At 44.5% G+C, this 11,996-nt stretch overlaps 1 pseudogene; it reads right to left on the bottom strand.

The window, feature by feature from the left end:
• Positions 1 to 6,620: 6,620 nt before the first annotated feature.
• On the bottom strand, positions 6,621 to 7,681 carry LOC120863545 (annotated as a pseudogene).
• Positions 7,682 to 11,996: the final 4,315 nt, after the last annotated feature.

Here is an 11,996-nt window from a genome sequence, read left to right as displayed (position 1 = left end):
CATGTATGGATGTGAGAGTTGGACTGTGAAGAAAGCTGAGCGCCAAAGAATTGATGCTTTTGAACTGTGGTGTTGGAGAAGACTCTTGAGAGTCCCCTGGACTCAAGGAGGTCCAACCAGTTCATTCTAAAGGAGATCAGTCCTGGGTGTTCATTGGAAGGACTGATGCTAAAGCTGAAACTCCAATACTCTGGCCACCTCATGTGAAGAGTTGACTCATTGGAAAAGACTCTGATGCTGGGAGGGACTGGGGTCAGGAGGAGAAGGGGACGACAGAGGATGAGATGGTTGGATGGCATCACCGACTCAATGGACATGAGTTTAGGTGAACTCTGGGAGTTGGTGATGGACAGGGAGGCCTGGCGTGCTGCAATTCATGGGGTCACAAAGAGTCAGACACGACTGAGTGACTGAACTGAACTGAACTGAAAGAAGGCTGGGCCTCAAAGAATTGATGTTTTCAAACTATGGTGCTGGAGAAGCCTCTTGCGAGTCCCTTCCAGACAGCAAGGAGATTAAACCAGTCAATCCTAAAGGAAATGAACCCTGAATATTCATTGGAAGGACAGATGCTGAAGTTCCAATACTTTGGCCACCTGATGCCAAGTGCCAACTCATTGGCAAAGACCCTGAGGCTGGGGAAGATTGACGGCAGGAGGAGAAGAGGGAGACAGAGGATGAGATGGTTGGATGGCATCACCGATTCAATGGACAAGAATGTGGGCAAACTCCAGGCAATGGTGAGGGACAGGGAGACCTGGCATGCTACAGTTCATGGGGTGGCAAAGAGTTGGACATGACTTATTGACAGAACCACCACACCGTGAAGACATAATAACTCTAAAAGTGTAATGCACTTATCAACTGAACAACAATAGGATTATAGGGGATGCCCATGTGAAAGGGTCCCTTTAACCACAGAATTTATGAGGACCTGGGTAATGGGCATATTCAGTGGGTGTATATCCTACTCATTAAAAGGCTAGTCCCACACAGCTTGCATATGAAATATATCAGCTGCTTCATCTGAAGTTTTCCACTTGGCATTCACAGGGGGAGAGAAACTATCCCCCATCTCAGGATAAACAGACCTTAGAGTGGCTTTTATCCAGTCCATCAGGTTGGCTGTTCCCCCAGGAATAACCTCCTGTGTATCTGGATCACATATAATCACCTGTGATTGTTCCATAGTGATGTGTGGGCCCTGTTTCAATACAAACATACTCTCCCATTTTGCAGCACTCAAAACCAAAGACAGCTCCCAAACTAGTTATTCCCGCAATTTATTTCAGTGAAGATTCTTCAGGAACTTGATGGTCTACAGAATCAAACAGTTCCTTCACACTATAATCCTGGTATCAGGAGCTTCTTGGTTTTGTCCTTTTCCCCATGTTTACTGGGAGACTCATCTTTCAGTGTCATATCTTTTTGTTCTTTGATACAGTTCACGAGGTTATCATGGCAAGTATACTGGGGTAGTTTGCCATTTCCTCCTCCAGTAAATCATGTTTTGTCAGAATTCTCCATTATAACCCATCCGTCTTGGGTGGCCCTATACAGCATGGCTCATAGCTTCATTGAGTTTCGCAAGCCCCTTTGCCATGACAATGCAGTGATCCATGAAGGCAGAACACCAAAGAATTGATGGCTTCAAACTGTGGTGTTGGAGAAGACTCCTGAAAGTTCCTTAGATGGCAAGGAGATCAAACCAGTCAATCTTAAGGGAAATCAACCCTGAATACTTGTTGGAAGGACTGATGCTGAAACTGAAGCTCCAGTATTTTTGTCATCTGATGCGAACAGCCAACTCATTGGAAAAGTCCCTGATGCTGGGGAAGATTGAGGTCAGAAGGAGAAGAGGGCATAAGAGGATGAGATGGCTGAATGGCATGACCAATGCAAAGGACATGAACTTGGGCAAACTTTGGAGATGGTGAGGGACAGGGAAGCCTGCTGCAGTCCATGGAGTTGCAAAGAGTCGGACACGACTGGGCAACTAAACAAGAACATGTATACTACCTTCTTGGTAACTAGAGGTCTTAGAGGACTTTCTGTTGTCCCTGCACAATTTTCTACCTTGGGGGCAGCTTTGAGGCTAGCGGCCCAAGCTCAAACTTGCTGAAATCTGAGTTTGGACCAGCATCAAGATCTAACCCAGCATTATCTTTTAGTTTAGCTATTACAGATAACAATAACCAAGGAATTATATGTCTAGTATTCCTCTTGTTATTATGCACTTTCTTATATACCCAGTGATTCCACTCCTCAGGATTTGGATCCATATCTAAATACTTTTGGCAACTTTTACCTTTCTGACTGACTACAGCAAACTGCCGCTCATACCATGGGTGACCACGTGACTCGGGAATCAAAGGGTCTTCATCCTCTGCCCTTCACGCTTTCTATTCCCAAACGACATGTTTCCATGAGCCAGGGCTAACCTAGCAAATCCCACTTCATTGACCCAACTGTTTTGTGTTCTGAGCACCCAGTTTCAATGTGGGAAGAGGGAGTTTTTCTCCACATCTCCAACAAGCAATGTTCCAACACCAGCTAGGTTTTCTACAAGTCAAGTCATTTCTGACACTATCTCCCCTGATACAGCATTAGATTCCACAGATTGAGAGTTCTTACCCTCTAATCACATGGTTGATTTACCTGACAACCAGTACCCTATCCATAGGTGCTGGTTAAAAGTTTTGCCAAAAGAACACGGTGCTCATAGGAAAAACCCTCTTCCAACAGTACAAGAAATGACTCTACACATGGACATCACCAGATGGTCAACACTGAAATAAGATTTATTATATTCTTTGCAGCTGAAGATGGAGAAGCTGTATACAGTCAGCAAAAATAAGACCTGGAGCTGATTGTGGTTCAGATCATGAACTCCTTATTGCAAAATTCAGACTTAAATTGAAGAACACAGGGAAAACCACTGGGCTTCCCTGGTAGCTCAGCTGGTAAAAAAATCTGCCTGCAATGCAGGAGAGTGGTTCAATTCCTGGGTTAGGAAGATCCCCTGGAGAAGGAATAGGCTACCCACTCCAGAATTCATGGCCTTCCCTGGGGCTCAGACAGTAAAGAATCCACCTGCAATACAGGAGTCCTGGGTTCGATCCTTAGGTTGGGAAGATTCCCTGGAGAAGGGCATGGCAAATGATTCCAGTATTCTAGACTGGAGAATCCCCATGGACAGAGGAGCTTGGCCGGCTACAATCCATGAGGCCACAAAGTCAGACACGACTGAGCGACTAAGCACAGTATAGACAGGGGAAACCAGTAGGCCATTCAGGTATGACCTAGTCAAATCCCTTATGATTATACAGTAGAAGTGACAAATAGATTCAAGGGATTAGATCTCATAGATAGAGTGCCTGAAGAACTGTGAACAGAGGTTTGTAACATTGTACCAGAAGCGGTGATCAAAATCATCCCCAAGGGAAAAAAAAGGCAAAATGGTTGTTTGAGGAGACCTTACAAATAGCTGAGAAAAGATGAGAAACGAAAAGCAAAGGAGAAAAGGAAAAATATTCCCATCTGAATGCAGAGCAACAGAGAATAGCAAGGAGAGATAACAAAACCTTTTTGAGTGAATAATGCAAAGAAATAGAGGGAAACAATAGAATGGGAAGGACTAGAGATCTTGTCCAGAAAATTAGAGATACCAAGGAAACATATCATACAAAGATGGGTACAATAAAGGACGGAAATGTATGGACCTAACAGAAGCAGAAGATATTAAGAAGAGGTAGCAAGAATACACAGAACTGTACAAAAAAGATCTTCATGATCCAGATAACAACAATGGTATGATCACTCACCTAGAGCCAGACATCCTGGAGTGTGAAGTGGGCCTTAGAAAGCATCACTACGAAGTTAGTGGAGCTGACAGAATTTCAACTGAGCTATTTCAAATCCTAAAAGATGATGCTGTTAAACTGCAGCACTCAGCATGTTAGCAAACTTGGAAAACTCAGCAGGACTGGAAAAGGTCAGTTTTCATTCCAATCCCAAAGAAGGGCAATGTCAAAGAATGTTCAAACTACCACACAACTGCAATCATTTCATACACTAGCAAAGTAATGCTCAAAATCCTTCAAGCTAGACTTCAACAGTATGTGAACCAAGAACTTCCAGATGTAAAAGTTGGATTTAGAAAAGGCAGAGGTATCAGAGATAAAACTGCCAACATCCGCTGGATCATAGAAAAAGCTAGAGAATTCCAGAAAAACATCTACTTCTGATTCATTGACTATGCCAAAGCCTTTGACTGTGTGGATCACAACAAACTCTGGAAAACTCTTAAAGAGATGGGAATTCCAGACCACCTGACCTGCCTCCTGCAAAACCTGTATGCAGGTCAAGAAGCAACAGTTAGAAGCAGATGTGGAAAAATAGACTGGTTCCAAATTGGAAAAGGAGTGATCCAGGCTCTATCTTGTCACCCTGCTTATATAACTTATATGCAGAGTACATCATGCAAAATGCTGGGCTGGATGAAGCACAAGCTGGAATCAAGATTGCCAGGAGAAATATTAACTTCAGACATGCAGATGACACCACCCTTATGACAGAAAGCCAAGAGGAATTAAAGAGCCTCTTGATGAAGGTGAAAGAGGAAAGTGATAAAAGCTGGCTTAAAACTCAACATTCAAAAAACCAAGATCATGGCATCTGGTCCCATCATTTCATAGCAAAAAGATGGGGAAACAATGGAAACAGTGACAGACTTTATTTTCTTGGGCTCCAAAATCACTGCAGATGGTGACTGCAGCCATGAAATTAAAAGACGCTTGCTCTTTGGAAGAAAAGCAATGACAAACCTAGACAGCATATTAAAAAGCAGAGACATTACTTTGCCAACAAAGGTCCGTCTAGTCAAAGCTATGGTTTTTCCAGTAGTCGTGTATGGATGTGAGAGCTGGACAGTAAAAACGGCTGAGCAACAAAGAACTGATGCCTTTGAACTGTGGTGCTGGAAAAGACTTTTAAGAGTCCCTTGGACAGCAAGGAAATCAAACCAGTCAATCCTAAAAGAAATGAACCCTGAATATTCATTGGAAGGACTGATGCTGAAGCTGAAGCTCCAGTAATATGGCCACTTGATCCAAAGAGCTGACTAACTGGAAAAGACCCTGATGCTGAGAAAGACTGAAGGTAGGAGAAGTGGGTGACAGAGGATGAGACAGTTAGATGGCATCACCAACTCAGTGAACATGAGCAAACTCCTGGAGATGGTGAAGGACCGGGAAGCTTGGCATGCTGCAGTCCATAGGGTCGCAAAGAGTCAGACAAGGGACAAAACTCAGTGACTGAACAACAAAAAGACACCTCATTGACATAACAAAAGACACCTTTATTGCTCTCTTGGGAAATTTCAACGGTGTAAGGGGCTGTATCAGAAACCAAGAACAAAGACCAAATATGTATTTCCTATTATCAATCACAATGTCCAGCTTTCCTGGTGGTTCAATGGTAAAGAATCTGCCTGCCAATGTAAGTTACTTGGGTTTGATCCCTGGTCCCAGAATATCCGTGTTCTGGTGGAGCAACTAAGCCCATGCACCACAACTACGGAGCCCAAGTGCTGCAACTACTGAAGCCTGAGTGCCTAGGACCGTGCTCCACAACAACAAAAGCCACTGCAATGAGAAGCCTGGGTACTGCACGGAAAGGCAGCCCCCGCTTGCCACAATTAGAGAAAAGCCCTTGTAGCAACAAAGATCCAGTGCAACCAAAAATAGAATAAATAAATGAAAATGATTTTTAAAACATCACATCACACTGGATGAGAGACATGTTTATGGAACTCTCTCAGAATGGGACACAGAATATGTAGATATATGTGCATCAAATGAATGCTCACTAATGTTCAACACTGCAGTTGTGAATTTTAGTACTGAAGTTGAAAAGAAGGTCAATTATATGGCTTTTTACTTCAAAAAAACACATATGCTTACTGTATGCCAGGCATAGATCTACCCATAAGATATCAAATAGCCCTTTCTCCAACTATACCAATATTTGGTGGTAAATGAACCTAAAATCTTAAAGCCCTTGACTCTTCTGAATCCTCCGGCCAACCTAAGACTTTTAAACTATTTGCCAGAGGAAAGCAGTATCCACTTTCCTGGAAACCATACAACACATTTACGAGGCAGGTGCTTTACAAAATGACACTTGTTCTTAACATCTCTCCTTTTTTTTTTTTTTTTAAAGAAACTGTTTATTTTCTGTCAGCCTATTTCCATTTTAAGAGTATGTGGGGGCTTCCCCGGTGGCTCAACAGTAAAGAATCCACCTGCTCAATGCAGGAGACGTGGGTTCCATCCCTGGTCTGGGAAGATCCCACATGCTGTGGAGCAACTAAGCCCATGAGCCACAACTATGGAGCTTGTGCTCTAGAGCCCTGGAACCACAGCTCCTGAAGCCCAAATGCCCTAGAGCCTGTGTTCCACAAGGGAAGCCACTGCAGTGAGAAGCCCAAGCATTGCAACTAGAGACTAGGGCCTGCTCCCTGCAGCTAATGAGAAAGCCCACACAGCAACAAAGACCAAGCACAGCCAAAATTAAATGAATAAATAAAATTACTTTTTAAAAGTTTGTGGAAGAACAACTTAAGACCACTCAGTGGTTGCTCCTACCCATTCAGCGGCTTGACAGGTGGGAGCTACAGACCAGTGTGCAGTGGCAGGCTGAGCACTCCAGTCTTCAGTGGGGAACTGCTGAGCTGAGTTCCTGCATGCCTTTGGACCAGTTCAGCCTTCAGTTTGAGTAGCAGTGAACTCAGTGAGCAAATGAACTGGTGAATGAACCGAGCAGTCCATTCACTCTGAAATTCCTCCTTGGTCACAGCCTTCTCAGCTGCCACCTATTATTCCTTTTCAAACTCTTCAGGACCTCTGTAGGAGCAGAGATCAGGCGTGACTTCCCATGGGTGTTCCCAGGAGATGATGCCACACATGCACAGAACTTCCCAGGTCTGCGACCACCACCACATCAGGCCCACTGAGTGAGCGCCCTTGTTGTTGTCGTTGTTCATTCAGTCATGCCCAACTCTTTGCAACCCCATGGATGACAGCACACCAGGCTTCCCTGTCCCTCCATATCTTCCAGAGTTTGCTCAAACTCATGTCCATTGAGTCGATGATGCCATCCAACCATTTCATCCTCTGCCGCCCCATTCTCCTCTTGCAGGATGGCAATGTCCCCATAACACAGAGGGGAGTCTGTTACACAGAGCAATGGTAGGCAGGTTAATGTAGGAGGCATCTGTGAGAGGCTGGTGGTCAGCCCTGGGATCAGTAACTAACTGAAGTCTTGGCTCCCGGAAGGCTGCCTGGATCTGGTTAGTGAAAGTTCCAGGACTGAAGTGGCCTGTAATAGGAATAGCTCCAGTGGCAGCAACAAACTTCAGCACAGCTCACTGGCTAGTATTCCTGGAGGATGTGACACTGCCATCAGCTGGGTTTTCCAAGGCAACAGTGGCACAAGCTGCCAACAGAAGCTTCTCCCAAGTTCTCTTCAGATTTATGATGTAGATGCCATAACTTTTCCTTCTGTAGGTGTACTGTTCCATTTGGAAGTCAAGGTTGGTGCCACCTACGTGGGTTCCCACTGCAAGGAATTTGAGGACACCACCCTCCTCCATTTGCAGGACATCAAGGACAGCAGACATTGTGAAAGTTTCCCTTTACATTACAGTGGGAATCCAAAACACCATATGGATCCCTGTCTTAGTAGTGTGAAAAAATCAACATCTCTCCTTCTAATCCACATTCCTTAGGCTATGACCTATGGAAAAGTACACTTTCCATTCTAGAGGAGATCACTTTCACAGAAGCAATTGCAAGACCTGACCAAATGTACAAGAGGATCCAGGGAATCATGAGAGAATGGATTTTGAGAGTATTAGACTAGGGCACATAATACAAAGCTGGATATGACAGAATTAAATGACATGGAGAACTTGTCCATGACTTGGGATTTAAGCTTCTGGCAAGGATACTTGAACCAGATCCCAATACTTTGGCCAGAAAGATCAATGGTTCTTTGAAGATTAGACAGAATGAATAGCTAATAAATGTAGTAGAGATATGAAATATCCTCAGACATAGTATGGAAGAGAATATAAGAAGGCTCAGAGAGGTGAGGATGTTAGAATAGATTGACTATAAAACCTGAGAACCCCAAAATTATGTTCTCTAAGATGGCCCAGAAGTGAGGCTTCTAATGAGAAAAATACTGTCATCTTTGTGAAGCTCAGTGGGTAGCTATCCCTTATAGACAAGGGTTTGTGGTACTGATGCTGGCAAAGAACTGACCTCTCTGGCATGAGTAAGAATAATAAGATTTTAGAATAACAGAGGCCAAATAGCTCCACATAACTATTAGTGGCAAAGCAGATTTAACTACTGTGGTATCAGCAAGACCACCATGGCAATCAAGGTGTTTTTACATATGGGGATTGTGGCTATGCCTAATAAATCAATGTGTTCCTGGGAGCAAGAAAGACAAGAAAATAAATGTAGCTTGTCTTGTTTTGTAAATGTATTTGAGAGTTGGTGTACAGCTACTGCAGCTTTGAAGGTGGCACTGGTGGTAAAGAACCTGCCTGCCAATGCAGGAGACTTAAGAGACAAGAGTTGGATCCCTGGGTCGGGAAGATCCCCTGGAGGAGAGCACGGCAACCCACTCCAGTATTCTTGCCTGGAGAATCTCATGGACAGAGGAGCCCGATGGGCTATGGTCCATGGGATCGCAAAGAGTCGGACATGATTGAGTCAACTTAGCAGGCAACATGCACAGCTATTACAATGGAACACTGTAGTTCCTCACCCTGTGTTTAGATATATCAGGTCACATCCCAGAGCCTGTTAGAAGGAGAAGATAACACTCCTCAAAGAAGGGCAATGCCACTGCAACTAAAGACTCTAAGTGTTCCTTCTGTTGTTGTTTGGTTGCTAACTCGTGTCTGACTCTTTGGCAACCCAGTGAACTGAAGCCCACCAGGCTCCTCTGTCCATGGGATTTCTCAGGCAAGAGTACTGGAATGGGCTGCCATTGCCTTCTCCAGAGCATCTTCCTGACCCAGAGATTGAAGCCAGGTCTCCTGCCTTGGCAGGCTGATTCTTTACCAATGAGCTACCAGGGAAGCTCAAGTGTTCCTTCTATCCCTTCCTCCAGAGATCTGCAGCTATTTGCCTAGGTAACTGCACTTGGGAAAGTGGATTATTCAGAATTCTCAAAGGAGGTCAAATATAGTTCCTGAGCAGCCTCTGAAAGAGGTGACCTAAAACACTACAATGGTCCTTCAGCTATAATGAAGGCTTATAGAGATCAAGAGATGAATGAAATGTAGGCCCAAATCCACCTCAAAGTGGAGCCAAAGCATCCACAGACCATGTGATTATTACCATGTGATTATTTCCCAGGTCCCTGAGTGTATAATTGGGATAGATATACTTATCAGCAGGAAGAACCCTGTGCAGAAAAGAGCTAACGCAGCAAATCCTTAGAAAGCCCTGCTTGCAAGGCTGGCCTTTGGCTGTTATCTGGGGACTTGGATTTGGGGAGCATTTCCACTTTCCCTTACCACTAGCTTTCTTGGAATTATGAATTCACAGATCCGAATCACCTAGATCTGAGTCTAAGTGAAAATCTGATATTACCTTCTAAGGGCCATTTCAGTTACAGCATGAGCTGTGCCAAATTGAAAGCAGCCATAGGCTCAATAAAGGGAACACAGAGACTTCCCTGGTGGTCCAGTGGCTAAGACTCTGAGCTCCCAATGCAGGGATCCCTGGTTCGATCCCTGGTCAGGGAACTAGATCCCACATGTCACAACTAAGAGTTCACATGCTGCAACTAAAGACCCAGCAAGCCACAACAAAGACTGAAGATTCCCCGTGCTACAACTAAGACCCGGCACAGTCAAATAAATAAATTTTTTAATAAATAAAGGAAACATAGATTCTGTGATTGTACAGGTTTAGGAAACCACTTTGTGCAGCCCTAAACAGTGAAAACATGGATGCTGGCGGGACTATCTGGGCCACTTACAGATGCCCACAGAAAAGGGCTTATTTTCTGGTAGGGCTATTTGCAATTGAGGTGCTGATTGCCTCTACATTTCTGATAGATACATACAGAGACTGGTTGCATTTCTAACTTGTGAGTACTGTGGAAAGCTGCCAAGTTGGGGGAAGGCACATTACAGTGACTATGACCCCTCCACTCACTCCAGACAGATCAAACTCTGGACCCTACTGCAATATGTTGCACTGCTACTGACTTGCTGTATTCAGATTTCTAGTTTGGTTGCCATCTGCATCAATGAACTAACAGTGTGACTCTATTTCCCTCACCTTTTTCCTAGTAGACAAATCTTATTAAGGCAATCTGACTGTTAAATGCAACTATCTCCAGAAATAGATTGATCTCTATAAATCATGTTGAAAACCTTTGAAAACTCAGAATATCATCATGACCAACTCCTTAACATGATATGACTTTGTGGTTAAATTACATCAAAAATCTTTTCTGTGAAACTGCTTTTGTCTCTTGCACACAGCCTTTCCAAACAAGAGCTCTGGGTTGGAGTAGGGGTAACTAAAAAATAAAAAGTTATTTATAGTTACTAAATGGGATACACTTGATTTTTTGACAATGAAGAAAACACATTCTGGAGAGGCACAGAGTGGGGAGGACATTAATGGTGTTTGTTTTTCAGAACTGTTCCTGGACGCTTCCCTCTCTTCTTGAAGGAAAACTCCCCATGCTGCCTACCAAGCTGCTGTGAACACATATAGTTCCGCTGGGCTGCTGAGCCCTTAATCACACCTGACACTGCCGACTAGGAAGCAGCAGAGAGTGGCTCCAGCTCCTGCACCTTCGATGCAGAGCACTTCCAGGTGCTGTCCACACACGAGGTGGATAAACTGATATAGTGTACAAGCAAATGTGTTTGGAAATGACTGCCTTGGGAAGCCCCTTGGAAATCAAAAACTGAAGTGAATTATTGGACTGAACTGAGAATCCCAGAGCAGGAGGTACCATGGTTGGAGGCTATCTTGGAGGCTGTCAACCGGTACTGCCTAGCTGACATATGTTCTGCTTGGGGTGCCCTAACAATGTAAACTCTGTCTCCAGAGGTACTGCATGTACCCTCTGGAATTGTAATTTTGACATGTGTACCCTGACACTGCCTCAGCCCCAAAAGGCATTGTCTCAGCTTCAACTTACTAGCCAGAGTTGTGCTGTGCCTGACTTGAAGCCTTGGGCTAAGGAAAAAGACTCATAACAAAAACTTAAGCAGGAAGATCCCTGGCTTTCTTAGGAAGGCCTTTATGGTTAGTGGGATTTGTTTAACTGGCCAGAGCTAGGACTCATAAAGGGCATGTGTATGTGTGTTAGTCGCTCAGTTGTGTCCAACTCTTTGCGACCCCATGGACTGTAACCCACCAGGCTCCTTTGTCCAAGGAATTCTCCAGGCAAGAATACTAGATTGGGTTGCCATTCCATTCTCCAAGGGATCTTCCTGATCTAGGGGTCGAACCTGGGTCTCCTGCATTGCAGGCAGATTCCTTACTGACTGACCCACCTGAGAAGTCCATGAAGGGCATCAGTTCACTTCAGTTCAGTTCAGTCGCTCAGTTGTGTCTGACTCTTTATGACTCCATGAATCGCAGCACACCAGGCCTCCCTGTCCATCACCAACTTCCGGAGTTCACCTAAACTTCTGTGCATCGAGTCGGTGATGCCATCCAGCCATCTCACCCTCTGTTGTCCCTTTTTCCTCCTGCCCCCAATCCCTCCCAGCATCAGGGTCTTTTCCAATGAGGCAACTCTTCACATGAGGTGGCCAAAGTATTGGAGTTTCCACCTCAGCATCAGTCCTTCCAATGAATACCCAGGACTGATCTCCTTTAGGATGGACTGATTGGATCTCCTTGCAGTCCAAGGGACTCTCAAGAGTCTCCTCCAACACCACA

Source organism: Oryx dammah, unplaced genomic scaffold (genome assembly GCF_014754425.2).
Source record: "Oryx dammah isolate SB20612 unplaced genomic scaffold, SCBI_Odam_1.1 HiC_scaffold_5, whole genome shotgun sequence".
NCBI lineage: Eukaryota > Metazoa > Chordata > Mammalia > Artiodactyla > Bovidae > Oryx > Oryx dammah.
The sequence above is the reverse complement of the archived record's forward strand: the minus strand, read 5'-3'. Positions and strand labels throughout refer to the sequence as shown.